This window comes from Eriocheir sinensis, chromosome 42, assembly GCF_024679095.1.
Source record: "Eriocheir sinensis breed Jianghai 21 chromosome 42, ASM2467909v1, whole genome shotgun sequence".
Taxonomy (NCBI): Eukaryota; Metazoa; Arthropoda; class Malacostraca; order Decapoda; family Varunidae; genus Eriocheir; species Eriocheir sinensis.
Window position 1 is genome coordinate 10,764,806 of NC_066550.1, and position 19,576 is coordinate 10,784,381.

The window sequence follows — 19,576 nt, forward strand, 5'->3', positions numbered from 1 at the left end:
GGGAGGAGGTTACTGGGGTGGGGGTAAAGTTGGGGTTATCGTGTGTAATGACCACTCTCTCTCTCTCTCTCTCTCTCTCTCTCTCTCTCTCTCTCTCTCTCTCTCTCTCTCTCTCTCTCTCTCTCTCTCTCTCTCTCTCTCTCTCTCTCTCTCTCTCTCTCTCTCTCTCTCTCTCTCGTTCTTTCTATTATTTTTTTTATCATTAACTCATTCTCTTTCTTTCACTTTCATTCTTTTATATTCTCTCTCTCTCTCTCTCTCTCTCTCTCTCTCTCTCTCTCTCTCTCTCTCTCTCTCTCTCTCTCTCTCTCTCTCTCTCTCTCTCTCTCTCTCTCTCTCTCTCTCTCTCTCTCTCTCTCTCTCTCTCTCTCTTTTGATAGGCTTGAAAATTCGTGTGGCAGTGAAATATAGGAACATGAGAGAGAGACGTAGGATGATAATGATTTCAGAATAATGACTGCAGCTAGAAAAGACTATCTCCTCCCATCTCCCTCTTCCCTCCTCCTCCTCCTCCTCCTCCTCCTCCTCCTCCTTTTTTGGCAGACTGTTTGCTATTCATACTTTGTAATTTCAGTAGTTGAGGAAGAGGAGGAGGAGCTGGAAGAGGAGGAGGAGGAGGAGGAGGAGGAGGAAAAAATGGAAGAGCAGGTAGCAGAAAGCATTTTAGGGGATAACGAAGCTACCTGCGCAACAGATTCAATCAACTTACCAGGTGTGTATTTTTTTTTTTACGCCCTTGAACTGTCTCCTTAACTGTAAAACAAACAAACAAATAAACAAACTCATCAGGTGCTTCATTTACCTGAGGAAAAAAAAACATCAACCTTTCTGTACGTACGTCGGAAGGAAGTTTTTTATTCATTCCTGAGACAACTAAGTAACGATCAACGCCACTTTCATAATGTGTTCACCTTATCAAAGACATTATGTGAAAGTAGATATATAACGTTGCTAGGAATATGATCGTCCCAGTTTTCATATATACTGTGGAAGGAGTTTTTATAAGTTGGTCAAGCAGGATCGCCTATTTCTGAAACCGTGCTGGGTATTGGTAATCATATTGTAATCCTTTATGAACTATTTTTTTTGTATCTAATGAGGATGAATAGGAAAGGGAGGGAAGGGAGTAAAATAGGATAGGAGAAAGGGGAAAAGATGAATAAGTAGAGGAGGAGGAGGAGGAGGAGGAGGTAGAGGAGGAGGAGGAGGAGGAGTGGCAGCATCAGGAAGGAAACACAGAGGTTGAAATAACTAAAGGAGGAGAGAGAGAGAGGAGGAGATGAACAACCAGGAGGAGGAGGAGGAGGAGGAGGAGGAGGAGGAGGCTGGGTCATCTCGATAGCTCTTGTAGGTACACCGCCCGCGCCCACGGCCTTACCACGCCCACGCACACACACACACACACACACACACACACACACACACACACACACGCACACACGGTCATGCCCATATTCGCACACACATACATAAGCTTACATGTACACCCTCTCTTCCCCCCCCACACACACACACACACACACACACACACACACACACACACACACACGTTTATTGAAGGAGAAAATCTTTTAAGTGTCTTCACCAACCCATTTTTTTCCTTTTTTTTTGTCTTCTTTTCAATTTCTTTCCTTTCTTCCTCTCCTCCTCTTTTCTTTCCTTTCCTTTTATATCCCTTTTCTTCTTTTTCTTTTTTCATTATTTTCTTCCATTTTCTTTTCTGTTTTCTTTATTCTATTTTTTTTCTTCGTTTCCCTCTTTTTTTCTTCCCCTCTTTCTTTTTTTCTTTTTCCCTATTTCATTACTTCCTTTCTTCCTCTTCTCCTTCTCTTTCCTCTCCTTTAATATCCCTTTTCTTCCCTTTTCCCTTCCTTTCATTCCTTCCCCTCTTCTTTCCTCTCCTATTCTCTTTCATATCTCCTTCCACTTTCCTCCATCTCTCCTTTCCCTTCTTCCTGTCTTCCTTCTTCCTTCTTCCTCCTTCTTCCTTTCCTTTCATATCCCTTTTCTTTCCCTTTCCTTCCTTCCTTGCTCTCTCCTTTCCTCTCCCATGTCCCTCCTTATCTCTCCCTTTTCCTCCATCTCTCCTTCCCTCTTCCCCCTCTTCTTTCCTTCTCTTCTATTTCTCTTTCTCCTCCTTCCTCTCTCCTCCACCCTTTTCAAACTCCCTCCCAGTTCCTCTCTTTATGCATACTCTTCTTCCTCCTCCTTTGCCTCCTCCTCCTCCCTCTTCTTTTTTTTATCTTATCTCCTCTCCCCTTTTTCACACCTACCTCCCCTTCCATCTTCTCCTATCGCCTCGCCTCTTCTTACTTTTGTCCCATTTTCTAATTCCTCTTTATCCATTTTATTCCTTTCCTTTTCATTCTTCCTCCTTTTCCTTTTGTTTCTCTCCTATGTTTCTTCTTCTTCAATCTCCTTCTCCTTAACTTTTCCTTCTGTTCTCTATTCCTATTCCTGTTTATCCATTCTCTTCCATACCCTTTCATTCCTTCTCCTTTCCCTCTTGTTTCTCTTCTATGTTTCCTCTTCTTCAATCTCCTTCTCCTTAACTTTTCCTTCTGTTCTCTATTCCTATTCCTGTTTATCCATTCTCTTCCTTCTCCTTTCCTTATTATTTTTCTCCTATGTTTCCTCTTCCATCTCCATCGTCTTTTCCTTAACTTTTCCTTCTGTTCTCTATTCCTATTCCTGTTTATCCATTCTATCCCTTTCTCTTTCATTCCTTCTCCTTTCCCTCTTGTTTCTCTTCTATGTTGGGTCTTCTCCTCTCCCCTCCCTCTTACATAACACTTCTTTATCTTCCTTCTTCTCCTCCTTTTATCTCTTCCTATCTCTATTACCATTTGTATATAATTCTTTCTCTACTTTTTATTCTTAATTTTTTCCATTTTTTTTCTTGCACAATCTTTTCCTCTTCTTTCTTTTTCCTCCACTTCTTTATCCCTCTTTTCCTCTTCATTCTCTCTTTCTTCTCCATTTCTTTATCCTTCTCTCTTTGTCGTATCTGATAATTCCCTTCTTCACTCTGTCCTTTTCTTCTTTATCATCCTTTTTTTTCTTCTTTCTTTCTCTCATTCTCTTACGTAACTTTTGATCTTCTCTTTCTCCTCCTCTTCACGTCATTTTCCCTCCTTTACCATAACTTATAATATCTTCTCTACCTTCTTTTTTCTTCCTCCTTTCTTCCTTTTTTTTTTTATTCTTCTGCATTCCAAGAAATCGTGAGAAAATATGACCTGAAAAAAAAACTGACTTCATATTCTTCTTAAAAATCATTTCAGAAAGCTTACTGTACCTCTCCTCCTCCTCCTCCTTCTCCTCCTCCTCCTCCTCCTCCTCCACGCCCTTACCTTCACCCTCCCATTTGAAGTCCACCCACACACGCCCACGCCCAATTGTAAGAAAGAAAACAAAAAAAATATATTTAGAAGATTATTTCACGTGTGTTTTAAAAGGAGCGAGGAACCGTAGGGCGAGAGAGAGAGAGAGAGAGAGAGAGAGAGAGAGAGAGAGAGAGAGAGAGAGAGCCTGTCTGTCTCACCTCTCAATTACACATAAAAAAGGTCGGTTGTCAAGATTCAAGATAGAGAGAATTTTGTGCTATCTTTATTTTCTTTATTGTCTTACTTTTGGAGATTGTGTTTTCTTTTTTTCTTTTTTTTTTCTTCGGTTTGATGTCTTACTTTCCTTCCTTTCTTTTTTTCCTTTCTGCTGAGTTTATTTTTTTTGCATATTTTTCTTTATTTTTCTTTATGTATTATTTTCCAACTATTTTCAGATTTTCTTTTCATTAATTTTCTTTATATCATGTTTTTCTTTACTTCATATTTTCATTTTCTTTACACATTTTCCTTACTTTAGTTTTTCCTCTTTTTTTATCTTCTAATTTTCTGTTTTGTTTTCATTTTCTTTGCATCTTTCCTTTCTTTATTTTCTTTTTTTTCTTTATAATTTTTTAAAACTAATAATTAATCTTTTTTCAGTTTTCTTAATTTTCTTTTTTCTTCATTTTCTTCTACTTCTTTCTTCTATTTTCTTTATTTTACTTTCTTTCTTTCGTGAATTTGTAGACCTTCTTGGGAGCATCTTTTGTCTTGCTCAGGTAACATTCAGGTGAGAGAGAGAGAGAGAGAGAGAGAGAGAGAGAGAGAGAGAACTAGACAGAACGAGAGAGAAAGTGACTGGCGCATACTTCTCCTTCTCCTCCTCCTCCTCCTCCTCCTCCTCCTCCTCCTCCTCCTCCTAAGCCACACGAGAGGAAAGGGTTGTAACATGACCTTGAGGGTTTTGTGTGTGTGTGTGTGTGTGTGTGTGTGTGTGTGTGTGTGTGTGTGTGTGTGTGTGTGTGTTTCCAGATGATGGGGTGGAGGATGTGAGACTGGGAGGAGGAGGAGGAGGAGGAGGAAGAAGAAGAGGAGGAGGAGGAAGGTTATTGGGTAGCGTTATCCCTTCCACATTCCCTCCTCCTCCTCCTCCTCCTCCTCTTCCTCCTCCATTTATCACATCTAACTCCTCATTCTTCTTCTTTTATACTCCAACCCTTTGCAATTTTCCCCTTACCTCCACATTTTCCTCCTCCCCCTCCTCCTCCTCCTCCTCCTCCTCCTCCTCCTCCTCCTCCTCCTCCTTCCCCCTTTTGTCCTTTCTCTCCTTCATATTTCTTGGTTTTCCCTTCTCACCCCCCTTTCTCTCTCTCTCTCTCTCTCTCTCTCTCTCTCTCTCTCTCTCTCTCTCTCTCTCTCTCTCTCTCTCTCTCTCTCTCTCTCTCTCTCTCTCTCTCTCTCTCTCTCTCTTCTTCCTTCTTTACGTTCCCTTTTTCCCTTCCTTCCTTTCTTCTTTGATTCCTCGTTCCTTCATTTCTTTGCCCCTTTTCATCTCCTTTTCCCATTCTTTTCCGTTCCCTCTTCCTTTCTTTCCCTTCTTCACTTTCCATGATTTTTACGCTTTCATTTTCTTTCTTTCCTTCATTCTCTTTATTTTCTTTCATTCCTTCATCCTCTTTGCTTTCTTTTGTCCCTTATTTCCTTCCCTTTATCTTCTTCATATTCTCCTTCATTTTCTTTCATTCCTTCATCCTCTTTGCTGTCTTTTGGCCCTTCTTTTCTTCCCTTTTTCTTCCTCATTTTCTCCTTCATTTTCATTCATTCCTTCATCCTCTTTGCTTTCCTTTTCCCTTGTTTCCTTTCCTTCTTCATTTTCTCCTTCATTTTCTTTCATTCCTTCATCCTTCTTTTCTTCCCTTTTTCTTCCTTCTGTCTCTAAGAAGTAAACTGAACGGCCGTAGCGAAGTTCTTTCATCTACCGGACAAGAACTTCAGTAACTGTCGAGTAGATTAAAACATTACAGTCTGCAACCTCGAAGTGACCCAATAGTCTTCCAATACTCTTTTTTTATCTCCTTTCCTTCACTTGTCTTGTTTTATTTTCCTTTTACTTTCTTTTCATCCTTCCATGTATATTCCTCGTCTTCATTCCCATCCCTCCCTCCTTCCTCTCCTTCACGGGTAGAGAAAGAGAAGGATTCGTGAAGGTGTTCTCGCGGGGTACTGAAGGAAAGGTGAAGGTTGGTTAGGTGATCTGGAGGCTATGATTACAGGTGTGTGTGTGTGTGTGTGTGTGTGTTGGTGGTTGGTAGAAGGAATACTGTGGTGAGAGAGAGAGAGAGAGAGAGAGAGAGAGAGAGTATTGGTATTATGATTTCTCTGTTTTTCTTTTGTTTGTTTGTTTGTATGTTTGTTAATCCTTAATTTCACGGGTGTCCAGACTGTGATAGGGCCGTAAATAAAGGAGGAGGAGGAAGAGAAGAAGAAGAAGAAGAAGAAGAAGAAGAAGAAGAAGAAGAAGAAGAAGGAGGAGGTGAAGAAGAAGAAGAAGAAGAAGAAGAAGAAGAAGGAGGAGGAGGAGGAGGAGGAGGAGGAGGAGGACTTAAGTGAATAATAATAAGAATAAGAATAGAAACACACACACACACACACACACACACACACACACACACACACACACACACACACACACACACACACGTAAAGGTATTGTCTTCGCCTAACTGTATCATCGTTTGCTTTTCTTCTTTTTTTCTTTGATTTATTTTCCTTTTGTTTTCTTTTTAATCTATTGTTTATTTCTGTTATTGTTTGTTCTCTTGCTTTTTCAAGGGTGAGGAGGAGGAGGAGGAGGAGGAGGAGGAGGAGGAGAGGAAATTGGGTGCAAGGAGATGAACAAGAAATATAGTACTTTTTTTTTCTTTTTTCTTCCTCCTGTTTTTCTTGGTCTCTTGTTTTCTTTCTTTTTCTTTATTTTCTTTCTTCCCTCTTTCCTTTTCCTACTTTTATTCTTCCTTTATCATATTTTTCCTCATTTGTTTCTTTTCCTCACTTTTTTCCTCCTCTTTTCCTTCTTTCATTTTCCTCCTTTCTTTTCCTCTTTTGATCTTCGTCATAAATTTTTCCTTCCTCCAATTTTTTTCCTTTCCTCTAATTCCTTCTTTTCCTCCTTGGTTCTTATTTTCCTCTCCATTCTTCTTCTTTTCCTTCTTTTCCTCCTTTTTTTCCTTGCTTTTATTGTTTTCTAGATAATTATTTGCTATCATAATTATTTCCTGTTACTTAAGTGCTTTGAATAAGTTAACACACACACACACACACACACACACACACACACACACACACACACACACATCGCCTTGAATTCACCCTCTCCCAAAACTCCTCCCTTAAATCCGCTATGTCCTCCTCCTCCTCCCCTTCTCCTCCTCCTCCTCCTCCTCCTCCTCCTCCTCCTCCTTCACCCCTTAATCCTCATAGCAGTTCTTCATTCCTTTTTTTTTTTTATCTCCTCTTGTCTTCTCTTTTTATTTTATTTTCCTTGTCTTCCTTTTCTTCTTCCTCTTTTCTTCCCATTCTTGTTCTTTTTCCTATTTTTCGTCATGGTCTTCGTTTTCTTCCCTTTCTGTTTTTCTTTTTCTTCTTTTTTCTTCTTTTTTTCTTCTTTTTCTTCTTCTTCTTCTTCTTCTTCTTCTTCTTCTACTTCTTCTTCTTCTTTTTCTTTGTTTTCTTCCTTGTTCTTTTGTTTCGGTAATTGTTCATAAGTTCTTGGTCTTCTTTTCATTCCTTCCTTCTTCTCTTTTTGTCTTCCTCCTCCTCCTCCTCCTCCTCCTCCTCCTCCTCCTCCTCCTCCTCCTCCTCCTCTTATTTCAGGGTCGTCTTCTTAATTAATTCGTGTAGGTAACTTGTTCGTATCCGGTGCTCTCTTTACCTCCTCCTCCTCCTCCTCCTCCTCCTCCTCCTCCTCCTTAATTTATCAAGTATTTCTTTTTTTTCACATTTTGTTTTTTTTATTTTCCTTTCCTGTGTTCATTTTTATCCTGTTTTCTTCTTGTTCTTGTTCTTGTTCTTGTTCTTCTTGTTCTTGTTCTTCTTCTTCTTCTTCTTCTTCTTCTTCTTCTTCTTCTTCTTCTTCTTCTTCTTCTTCTTCTTCTTCTTCTTCGTCCTTCAACTCTTTAACTGTTATTTCTGACGTACATAATTTGATCAGATACGGTTGAGAGAGAGAGAGAGAGAGAGAGAGAGAGAGAGAGAGAGAGAGAGAGAGAGAGAGAGAGAGAGAGGGCGGCGGTCTCTTTGGTTTCCTTGAATTAGAATTATTATTATTATTTTTTTTCTTCATTTTCCTCCCTTTAGAAATATAGATATGTGTTCTCTTTTCTTCCTTTTTCTTTCTTTTTCTTTCTTTTCCTCATTATTGCACTTTATTCCTCCCTCAATTTTCTTTTCATTATTTTCATCTTCATTCCCTTTTCATTCCCTTCATTTTCTTTTCTTTTTTTCTTTTTCTATTTAATTTTCCTTCATATTTCTCTGTCCATTCTCATTTCCCTCATTTTTGTATTTTCTTTATCTTTTTCTATTTAATTTTCCTTCACATTTCTCTTTTCATTCTTTTTTTACCTCTTTATGTTTTTGTTTTCATCCGCCTTCCTTTTATTTTCTCCTATTTTCTTTTACTTTCCTCATTCTCTTTTCATCACTCATTTACTTTTTTCTCTTCTTTTTCTATTTAATTTTCCTTCACATTTCTCTTTCCATTCTTTTCTTACCTTGTTTTGTTTGTTTTTTTCATCCTCCTTAATTTTTTCCCTTTTTTTCAACTTTTTTCTTACATATGAATTCCTTTTCTTTATCTTTCTTTTCTTTTCCTTATTGCAGTTTATTTCTCCCTCTCATTTCTCCTTCAATTCTCTTCTTATCATTCTTTTCTTTTTTTATTCCCCTCCTTTTCCTTTTTCTTTTTCTTTTTATTATTTTCACATTTCTCTTCATTCTTTTCTCATTCATTTTTTTATTTTATCATCCTCCTTTTTATTTTTCTTCTTTTTCTTCTTTTTATTTGCTTTTTATTACTCGTGAAACTCAATTTGATTCACACATTGATACATTTACATATTCACACACACACACACACACACACACACACACACACACACACACACACACACACGAGGTCAGAAGGTTAACGCACGTACATACATACATACATATATTAATTGACACTCATTTACATATTAATAAACTCATTGGGTTGAAACAATAGTAGATAAAACAAATTACTACTACTACTACTACTACTACTACTACTACTACTACTACTACTACTACTACTACTACTACTACTACCACCATTTTTCTTTCCCTTCTTTTTTTATTCGATTTTCTGTGTCCTTTTTTCTTCCCCTTTTCATCTTTTTCTCTCATTTTTCATTTTTCATTTTTTTACCTTTTCATTTTTTTCCTTTTTATTATTGCGATTTATTCCCCTCTTTCTTTCCTCTTTCCATTTTTTTCTTATTCTATTTTTTTTTCATCCTTCTACTACTGCTATTACTACTACTACTACTACTACTACTATTACTACTACTATTTCTACTTCTAATGGACTTATAAGAGGCAATTAGAGCTTTAAATTATACCAGAAAAAGAAATGAGTAAGGCAAAATGGAGGAGGAGGAGGAGGAGGAGGAGGAGGAGGAGGAGGAGGACCATTAGCAGTGCATGAATAGGGTTAGAGAAGAAGGAGTGAAAGGGGGAGGAGGGGGAGGAGGAGGAGGAAGAGGAGGAGGAGGAGGAGAAGGAGGCCATTATCTCACCTTGAAGGGAAAGCAATTAACACCTGGATGACCGCATTTTTGTCCCTTGATGGTTCATTAATTAAGATAACCAGGTGGCCCCTCCTCCTCCTCCTCCTCCTCCTCCTCCTCCTCCTTTTCTTCCTCCTCCTCTTCCTTTTCTTCTGTTCTTTTATCTTCTCTTTATCTCTTCATTCCTTTGTTTACTTCTTGTTTATATTGTTTTTCTTTCTCTTCCCTTCTCTCTTTCTATTTCTCTTCTTCCCTCTCCTCCTCCTCTTCTTCTTCCTTTTCGTTCTCTATATTTTCATTCTTTTCTTTACTTTTCTTGTTTATTTATATTTTCGATCTTTTTCTTTCTCCTTCCGTTCATCTCTTTTGCTCTTCACTCTTCCTCTTCTTCCTTGTCTTCCTCTTTTTCTTCTTATTCCTTTTTTTCTTCTTCATTGTTTTGCTTTCTTACTTTTGTCTAACTTATTCAGCTTTCTCATTTTCCTTCCTTTGTCCTCTTCTCTTCTTCCTCCTCCTCCTTTCTTTCTCCCTGCTGTTTCATTTTCTCCTCTTTCCTTTCTTTTTCTATTTCTCTCTTCCTCTTCTCCTTCTCCTATTTTCTACTTCTCCTTTATTTTCTTATTTTTCTTTGTCCTTTATCTTGTCTCCTAAATTTATCAACTTCAGGTATCTATTCCTCCTCCTCCTCCTCCTCCTCCTCCTCGTCCTCCTCCTCCTCCTCCTCCTCCTCCTCCTCTTTCCTAATGTTACCTCTCCATAATTGGTCATGTGATTTTATTTTTAATGGGTCTGAATGTGTTATGTCTCTCTCTCTCTCTCTCTCTCTCTCTCTCTCTCTCTCTCTCTCTCTCTCTCTCTCTCTCTCTCTCTCTCTCTCTCTCTCTCTTCTTTATTCTCCGTTTCCTTATTTCTCTCCTTTCTTCCCTTTTTAAACCTATCCTTATTTTTTTCCTTCCTTCTTACCTATTTTCTCCTTTTCTTCTTTCCTCCCTACATATTCTTACCTCCCTATCTTTATTCTTCTTCTTCCCTTCTTCTTCCTTTCTTCTCCCTTCGTTATTCTTCCTTCTATTTCATCTAACCTTCCTTTTGTTGCTTCTTTTTTTCCTCACCATTTTCTTTTCTCCCTTTAATTCCTTCCCATTCTCTTCCTCCCTCCCTCCCCCTCTTCTATAGTCTTCCATCTTCTCCCTTATCTCCATTTTTATCGCCTAACACTCTATTTACAACCATTTATCTCTCTTATTGACCCCTACTGTGTTTACGAGCGCGTGGGAGGAGGAGGAAGAGGAGGAAGAGGAGGAAGAGGAGGAGGAGGAGGAGGGAGAAGAGGGTACTTGGTTGAACCTCTTCCTCTTACATTGCTCTTTGGGAATGGAAGGAAGGAAGGAAGGAAGGAAGGAAGGAAAGAAAGAAAGAAAGAAAGAAAGAAAGAAAGAGAAAAAGAAAGAGTGAAAAAAGGAAGAAAGAAAGTTGTAAAAGAAAAAAGAAAGAAGAAAAGAAAGAAATAGAGGAAGGAGGCAAGAAGGGAGGGAGTGAAGAAAGGAAACAAAGATAGAAAGAAAGAAATAAAAGAAAGAAAGAAAGAAAAAGGGAATGGAATAGGAAAGAAAAAAAGGTAAAGGAAAGATTGAGAAAAAGATAACTGGTGAATGTCATTAGTGTGTGTGTGTGTGTGTGTGTGTGTGTGTGTGTGTGTGTGTGTGTGTGTGTGTGTGTGTGTGTCGACATTCTTGTGTATACGTGTAAAGAGTTGTGGTTTGTGACAATTTGTACTCTCTCTCTCTCTCTCTCTCTCTCTCTCTCTCTCTCTCTCTCTCTCTCTCTCTCTCTCTCTCTCTCTCTCTCTCTCTCTCTCTCTCTCTCTCTCTCTCTCCATACATAATTTTTTTTTTCGTTACCGTGAAGTCAAATTTACGTGATTTCCTCCTCCTCCTCCTCTCCTCCTCCTCCTCCTCCTCCTCCTCCTCCTCCTCCTGGAAGAATATGTAAAAAACGAGCAACGGAAAAGAAGAAAAAGGAGAAGAAAATGAGGAAAAAAATACGACAGTGGAAAAAGAGGAAGGAAAATAAACAAAAAAAATAAATAGAAAGAAAAAAACGAACTAAAAGAAGAAAATGAGAAAAACAAAACAAAAAAGTAAACAAATAAAAAAGAAAAGAAATAGATAATGTTTTTTTCTGTTGTTTATATTTTAACCTTTTCTTTTATTACGTTCCTCCGTCATGTTTTCGAGAATCTATTACGCCTTTGTTGTTATGGTGTTCGCTCCCTTATAGCTTTTGTTTCTGGCGTTTATTGTTTTCAGTCCCTCTTCCCGTTTTCTTTGTGTGTTTGTTTATTTGTTTGTTTTTTGTTTGGTGTTGTTTATGGGTTCTTGTGTATGCCTTGTGGTGCCTTACGGGAGAGAGAGAGAGAGAGAGAGATAACTATTTTTTATCATTAGTTTGAAACCCGTTCTGCTTGAAGCCCTATACGGTCTCTCTCTCTCTCTCTCTCTCTCTCTCTCTCTCTCTCTCTCTCTCTCTCTAATCTAGTAGGCATCGGTTATTTTCTTTTTATCATTCTCTTGGTCATCTCTCTTCTTCCTCCTCCTCCTCCTCCTCCTCCTCTTCACTCTTCTTCACTTCTTCTCGACAGTCTCTGAAATACCCTCAAGGTGTGTGTGTGTGTGTGTGTGTGTGTGTGTGTGTGTGTGTGTGTGTGTGTGTATCAAGTGGCGTCTGTGTATGCCTACCTTGAGATATATTTTGCCTGGAGGAGGAGGAGGAGGAGAAAGAAGAGGAGGAGGAGGAGGAGATGTACGGTTGAAGAAGGAAATTATGTTTTATCAGAAGTGAGAAATTGATTTAAACAATAATTAGTAATACTATAAAAAAGTTAAATGTTTAAGAAGATAAGATTAAGTGAAGGAGGAAAATACATAACGAATTAGAATAAAAAGAAAAATAGAAAATAGGCATAGAAATAGGAATAGGAAAAATAAAGAATAAAAAGAAGAATTAAAGAAGAAGAAGAAGAGGCAAAGAAATACCATCATTGAGGTTTAGGAATGAGGAAGACACTAACTTTTATAGGAGGAGGAGGAGGAGGAGGGAGAAGGGAAGCAAGGTAGAGGGGAGGGAGAGAGGGCTGAAGAGGTAAAGCTAGGGAGTAAAGGATAGGGAGGAGGGGGTTGAACAGTTAAGGGAAGGAGGAGAGAAGGGGTGGGATGAAGGGGGAACGGGGAAGGTATGGGTGAAGGGAAGGGGAGGGTCTCTCGCATGTATATTTGCTTGGGGTGATAGGGAAGGGGAGATAATGAGACTAATGGGTAGGCCTTGCCCATTAATGACACACTGACACTAAGGGAGGGAGGGAGAAGGGAGGTAAGGTTATGGGGTGTTAAGATAAGGGAATGAAGAAGGGGAGGGAAAGGAGAATAGATATAGAAGGTAAGGGATGGGGAGAAAGAGTGGATGGAAGGGGAGGAAAGAAGGAAGGAGTAAGGAGGGACAGGAATTAAGGAGAAAAAATGGAGAGAAGGAAGGAGGAAGAAGATAAGAACTTGTGAGAAAGGGAGAGGAAGAGGAGGAAAATGGAAGAGGGGGTAAAGGAAGGAAGGATGGATGGAGAGAAAGAGTGAAGGAAAGAAGGGATGAAGGAGAGAAGAAAAGGTTAAGGAAGGATGGGGATTAAGGGAAGAAGAAATAATGAAAAAGAAAAGAGAAAAGAAGCAAGAAAGGAAGGATAAGAATTGTGGAGAAAAGAAATGAAGGGAAAGAGAGGAAAGGAAGATAATGGCGTTAAGATATGGGGAGGAAGGGAGTGGAGGGGAGGGGAGGGGAGGAAAGGAGAAAAGAGGTATGGAAGAAAGAAAAGTAAAACAAGAAATAAGGAAGAAGAAAGCTTGAAAAGAAGAAAGGAAGAAAATAGACGAGGAATAGAAGAGACAGGAAAGAAGGAAGAAAAGGGGGAAGGAAAGAAGGAAGAAATACTGAAAGGGGAAAGAGAAGGAATGTCGAGAAGGAAAAGAGAAAAAGGAAAGGATGATAAAGAAGAAAAAAAGAAGAAAAAAATAAGTAAAAGAGAAGGGTAGAGGAAAGGAGAGAAGATATTTAAGGTGTGGGTGGGTGGGAGGAATGAACGGAGAGAGGAGAGGGGAAGGGAAGGGAGGAGGAGGAGGAGGAGGAGGAGGAGGAGGAGGAGGAGGAGGAGGAGGAAGAAGAAGAATTATGGGGAATGTAAGTGAGGTAGCAAAGAGTGTAATGGGAGAAAGAACGAGGAAGGAATGACAATGAGAGAGAGAGAGAGAGAGAGAGAGTAGGCCAGAGGAATACCAGAAACTAAAATAAAAAAAAAACACACACGAAGAGTTAAAAGGAAAAAGGAAGAAAAAAAGCGTTGGAACAGGTTAACCAAATGTGTGTGTGTGTGTGTGTGTGTGTGTGTGTGTGTGTGTGTGTGTGTGTGTGTGTCATCCCCATCTCATCATTTTCCATCTACGTCATTCTCCTCCTCCTCCTCCTCCTCCTCCTCCTCCTCCTCCTCCTCTTCCTCCTTCGGTCCACTCTAATTATGTCTTAACTCTTCTTTATTCGCCTTTCCATCTTTCGTTCAATTTATTTATCTTTTTTTTATTTCTTGTTTATTTGAGGTCGAATTCCTTTTACGAAAGTCTCCCCCGTTAGCTAAATGTTTTGAATAAATACTAATAATTATTGCCTCCAGGATTATGCTTAATGATAGACTTGAGGTAAACACACACACACACACACACACACACACACACACACACGGGCCTACGTTTGTTGACCTAGAAAGAAAATGGAAAAATGCGAAATGTCATGGAATTCAGCATTTTTTTGGGGGTTCATAATCTTGTCTAATTTATGATCCTTAATTATTTTTACTTTATGTGCGTCTTCCTAGAGTTTATGAAATGGGTTATGATGGATCTTTCACCCCGTTTTTTTGCATTTTTTAATTATCTCGTTAGACAGGAGAAAGGAGGAAAACACGGAAACATGTAAAGGCAGGCAACAGAAAGGTCAGAGAGATATTCAGTTGGCTTCTAATGAGTGTTTCTTTACTTTCAAGGTGCAGAAGAAGGGTCAAACTACCACCAGGCTCATGAAACTATCTCTGGAAACGCCCCAAACTCCTACGAAAGCCTTGTTAAATATGTGAACTTGGGCGACGAAATAACTAGTAATACGGGAAGGAGGAATTTGGCTAGGGAGAGGACAGGCAAAGGGCCAAACTACCACCAGGCTCATGAAACTACCCCTGGAAATGCCCAAAACTCTTACGAAAGCCTTGTCAAATGTGTAAACTTGGGGAGGAGGCATACAGAAAAAGGGCCAAACTACCACCAGGCTCGTGAAACTATCTCTGGAAATGCCCAAAACTCCTACGAAAGCCTTGTCAAATGTGTGAACTTGGGGAGGAGGCATACAGAAAAAGGGCCAAACTACCACCAGGCTCATGAAACTATCTCTGGAAATGCCCTCAGCTCATACGAAAGCCTTGTCAAATATGTGAACTTTGGGCGACGAAACGTAGAGACTCTCAATTCGATTCTTAAAGGAGTTGATGGTTTCCCCACTAACTACTGCTTCAGGAATGTTGACTTGGGCCGAGAATAAGCTCCTGCCCTTGTCCCCACTACGTCACCTCGCTTGAGTAGATAGCCCGTTGTTTCCAGTTCTCAGGTTAGTTTGCAGCTCAAAAAACTTGGAATGATCGACGTTACTGAACTTCTGACACTTACGGTCGTATTATGAGATATTTCGCCGCCCAAGAACACATATTTGACAAGGCTTTCGTGGGAGTTTTGGGCATTTCCAGAGATAGATTCATGAGCCTGGTGGTAGTTTGACCCTTTTTCTGTATGCCTCCTCCCCAAGTTCACACATTTGACAAGGCTTTCGTATGAGCTGAGGGCATTTCCAGGGGTAGTTTCATGAGCCTGGTGGTAGTTTGGCCCTTTTTCTGTATGCCTCCTCCCCAAGTTTACACATTTAACAAGGCTTTCGTATGAGCTGAGGGCATTTCCAGAGATAGTTCCATGAGCCTGGTGGTAGTTTGGCCCTTTTTCTGTATGCCTCCTCCCCAAGTTCACATATTTGACAAGGCTTTCGTGGGAGTTTTGGGCATTTCCAGGGTCTATAGTTTCATGACCCTGGTGGTAGTTTGACCCTTCTTCTGTACCATGAACCTGAAGAAACACTCACTAGAACCTGACTGACCTCCTCTTTAACCTTTAGAAATTGTTAATATGAGAAGCTAAATTGTCTTATAATGCCGACCTTGAAGACCTGTATCGTATTTCTCAAACGTCTCTTTTTCAGCTTGAGTCTTTTATTTTACGGGTGAGACCTCAAGAGTGGGTGAAGGAGGTGAAGGAGGAGGAGGAAAAAGTGGAGATGTACAGGTAGACAGCGTGGTAGTGAAAGTGAAACAGGGAGGAAGGAGTACTCGGCAGGAGAGGAATTAGGTAGGAATTTTAAGACATTCGGTTCTCACATCATCTACTTCTAAAGGTCAAAGCGGGGGTCAGTCGGGTTCTAATGAGCGTTTCTTTAGGTTTACGGTACAGAAGAAGGGTCAAACTACCACCAGGGTCATGAAACTATAGACCCTGGAAATGCCCAAAACTCCCACGAAAGCCTTGTCAACTATGTGAACTTGGGCAACAAAATGACTAGCAATTCGGGAAGGAGGCATTTAGCTAAGGGAGAGGACAGAAAAAGGGCCAAACTACCACCAGGGTCATGAAACTATAGACCCTGGAAATGCCCAACACTCCCACGAAAGCCTTGTCAAATATGTGAACTATGTGAACTTGCGAGCAGGAGGCATTTGGCTAGGGAGAGGAAGGAGGCATTTGGCTAGGTTAGAGGAAGGAGGCATTTGGCTAGGGCCGCTAGGGGGAGGAAGGAGGCATTTGGCTAGGGAGAGGAAGGAGGCATTTGGCTAGGGAGAGGAAGGAGGCATTTGGCTAGGGGGAGGAAGGAGGCATTTGGCTAGGGAGAGGAAGGAGGCATTTGGCTAGGGAGAGGAAGGAGGCATTTGGCTAGGGAGAGGAAGGAGGCATTTGGCTAGGGGGAGGAAGGAGGCATTTGGCTAGGGCCGCTAGGGGGAGGAAGGAGGCATTTGGCTAGGGGGAGGAAGGAGGCATTTGGCTAGGGGGAGGAAGGAGGCATTTGGCTAGGGAGAGGAAGGAGGCATTTGGCTAGGGGGAGGAAGGAGGCATTGGCTAGGGAGAGGAAGGAGGCATTTGGCTAGGGAGAGGAAGGAGGCATTTGGCTAGGGGGAGGAAGGAGGCATTTGGCTAGGGAGAGGAAGGAGGCATTTGGCTAGGGGGAGGAAGGAGGCATTTGGCTAGGGGGAGGAAGGAGGCATTTGGCTAGGGAGAGGAAGGGGCTGCGTGGGAGTGAAGGCCGCCGCCTCACGCACGTTCCCCGGCAGCCAGACGCCCGGGCCTTGTAGCTGTCTGTCTGGCAGGTGGCGGGGTGCACTGCCTACCTGGGTGACGTCACGACCTTACCTGCCCACCCCTCGCGTGCCAGCTGGGGGGTTAGGGGGTGGGGTGGGGTGGGGGATGCTCTTGTTTGTGTGTTTGTTTGTTTGTTTCTCATTTTCTTGTTCTTGTTCTTCTCGTCTCGCTGTCTTCTCTTTCTCCTGTTCTCCTTTTCCTCCTCTTGTTCTCTTCCTTCTCCTGTGTTTGTCCCCATTTGTTCTTCTCCTGTACTTCTTTTTCCTCCTTCTGTTCTTGTCCTCCATATCTTGTTCTCTCCTTGTTCTTCTCCTCCTCCTGTTTTTGTAATCATTTTGTTCTTCTCTTGTTCGTCTCCTACTCCTGTTCTTCTAATCCTTCTCCTTCTCTTCTTCCTCATCCTCTTTTTGTTATTGTCCTTCTCCTCACCATCTTGTTCTCCTTCTCCTCCTCCTTCTCTACTTCCTGTTTTTGTCCTTTTTTTTGTTCTTTTAGTTTATGTTCTAGTTCTTGAGTTTTTTTTGTTCTCGATCCATATTTAAAACTATTTTCATACCCCTCTTCCTTCTCCTCCTCCTCCTCCTCCTCCTCCTCCTTCTGTCCTTCCTGTTCTTTTTCTTCTAGTTCTTGTTCTGTTCTTCATCTTGTTTGTCTGTTCTCCTTCTAATACATCTTCCTTGTTCTTTTTTTATTTTTTATTTCGTACTAGTAAATGACTTCTTACGCTTTAGATCTTCTTCTTCTTCTTCTTCTTCTTCTTCTTCTTCTTCTTCTTCTTCATCATTTCAGCTTTTCCTGTGTCTTAGTTGTTGTTGTTGTTGTTGTTGTTATTGTTGTTGTTGTTAGAGCTGGTGTTTTCCTATTTTTATTTCCTGTTCATTATATTACTACAACTACTACTACTACTACTACTACTACTACTACTACTACTACTACTACTACACAACATAAATGATACCTCCATCCATGTTTATTTTCCCGACACATAATAACCACCACCACCACTACCAGCACCACTACTACTACAACTACTACTACTACTACTACTACTACTACTACTACTATTACTACTACTACCACCGTTGCATTGAAATTGAAACACACGAGCATGACCACAATTTATTCTTCTCTTTAATAAAAAAATTAAAAAAACGAATGAAATAAAAAAATGAAAAAAAATAATAACAGATTCCTTCCTTGCATTGTATAAATCCCTCCGCCATTCCTTAGCAAATATTCATGACCTTTACATTATTTCTTTTTTTTTTCATTTTTGGATTAATATAAAGATCACATTTTTCTCTTCGTTTTTGTCTGTTTTTTTCTTCATTGTTATTCGTTCACCTTTCCGTTATGATAATTAGTACTTGCTTATCTTCGTTACCTACCTGGATTTTGGGAGGAGGAGGAGGAGGAAGAGGAGGAGGAGGAAGAAGAAGAAGAAGAAGAAGAAGAAGAAGAAGAAGAAGAAGAAGAAGAAGAAACGAAAGGAAGGGGTTTGTGTGTGTGTGTGTGTGTGTGTGTGTGTGTGTGTGTGTGTGTGTGTGTGTGTGTGTGTGTGTGTGTACGTGATTACATACCGTTGATGATGTATGGGTGATCGTGTAGTACCTGTGTGTATGTGTGTGTGTGTGTGTGTATGTGTGTGTGTGTGTGTGTGTGTGTGTGTGTTATGTTAGTGCGTGCGTGCGTGTGTAACCTCATTATTTATTTTTTTTCTAATCTCGTGTCTTGCTTTACCTTGCCCTTTGTCCTCTCTCTCTCTCTCTCTCTCTCTCTCTCTCTCTCTCTCTCTCTCTCTCTCTCTCTCTCTCTCTCTCTCTCTCTCTCTCTCTCTCTCTCTCTCTCTCTCTTCAGGTAGAGAGAGAGAGAGAGAGAGAGAGAGAGAGAGAGAGAGATCAACTTTTTCCTTGTCCAACGCATATCTTTCGGCAAGTCAATTTCATGGTAGTGGAGGAGGAGGAGGAGGAGGAGGAGGAGGAGGAGGAGGAGAGCTTACCTGAATGGATGGGACAGGTGAGGAAAGGAAGGGAAGGGAACGTGTTAATGAAAAGATGAAGGGGAGGTGAAGGGAAGGAGGAGGAGGAGGAGGAGAAAGAGGAAGAGGAAGAGGAGGAAGATAATGGAAAAGAAGGGAAGAAGGGAGAAAAGAAGGGAAGGAGGGAGAAAGACTTAGTAAAAGGAAAATTAAGGGAGAGAAAAGAAGGGAGAAGATGGGAGATAGGGAAAGGAGAAATATACAAGGGAGACGAAGGGAAGGGAGAAAGAAGAGGATGGGGGATGTGAACGAAGGGAGGAGATAGGAAGGAGGAAGAAAGGATAACATAAGCAGAATAAAGAAAGAAAAGAAGAGGAAGGAGGGATGAAAGAGGAAAAGAAAGGGAAAGGATGGGAAGAAGATAGGGAGATAAAATATGGGAATGTGAGAAGGGAGAAAAGGGAAAGTGAATAAAGAGAGATAGAAGGGAGAGAGAGAGAGAGAGAGAGAGAGAGAGAGAGAGAGAGAGAGAGAGAGAGAGAGAGAGATGAAGGGGAAAGAAATGTAGTAATAATAATAATAATAATAATAATAATAATAATAATAATAATAATAATAATAATAATAATAATAATAAAAGTAATACAAATAATGAAAATAATCCAAATAAAAAGCCAAATGAAGATAAAATAAAAGATACACGAATAAAAGAAATAAAAGAAGTCAAATAAAACTCGTTCTTTAAACTTGAATATGAAAAAAAATGATGAAAAGAAAGGAAATAAAAAAAATCATACACGTGGAGTTGTAACCTGTTCACACACACACACACACACACACACACACACACACACACACACACACACACAGGTCAAACAGGTAAATGAGAGGAGTCACAAAATGGTCTTTGATTACAGGTAGGAGGAGGAGGAGGAGGAGGAGGAGGAGGGAAAGGTGATGGTGATGGTGGTGTTTTTCTTG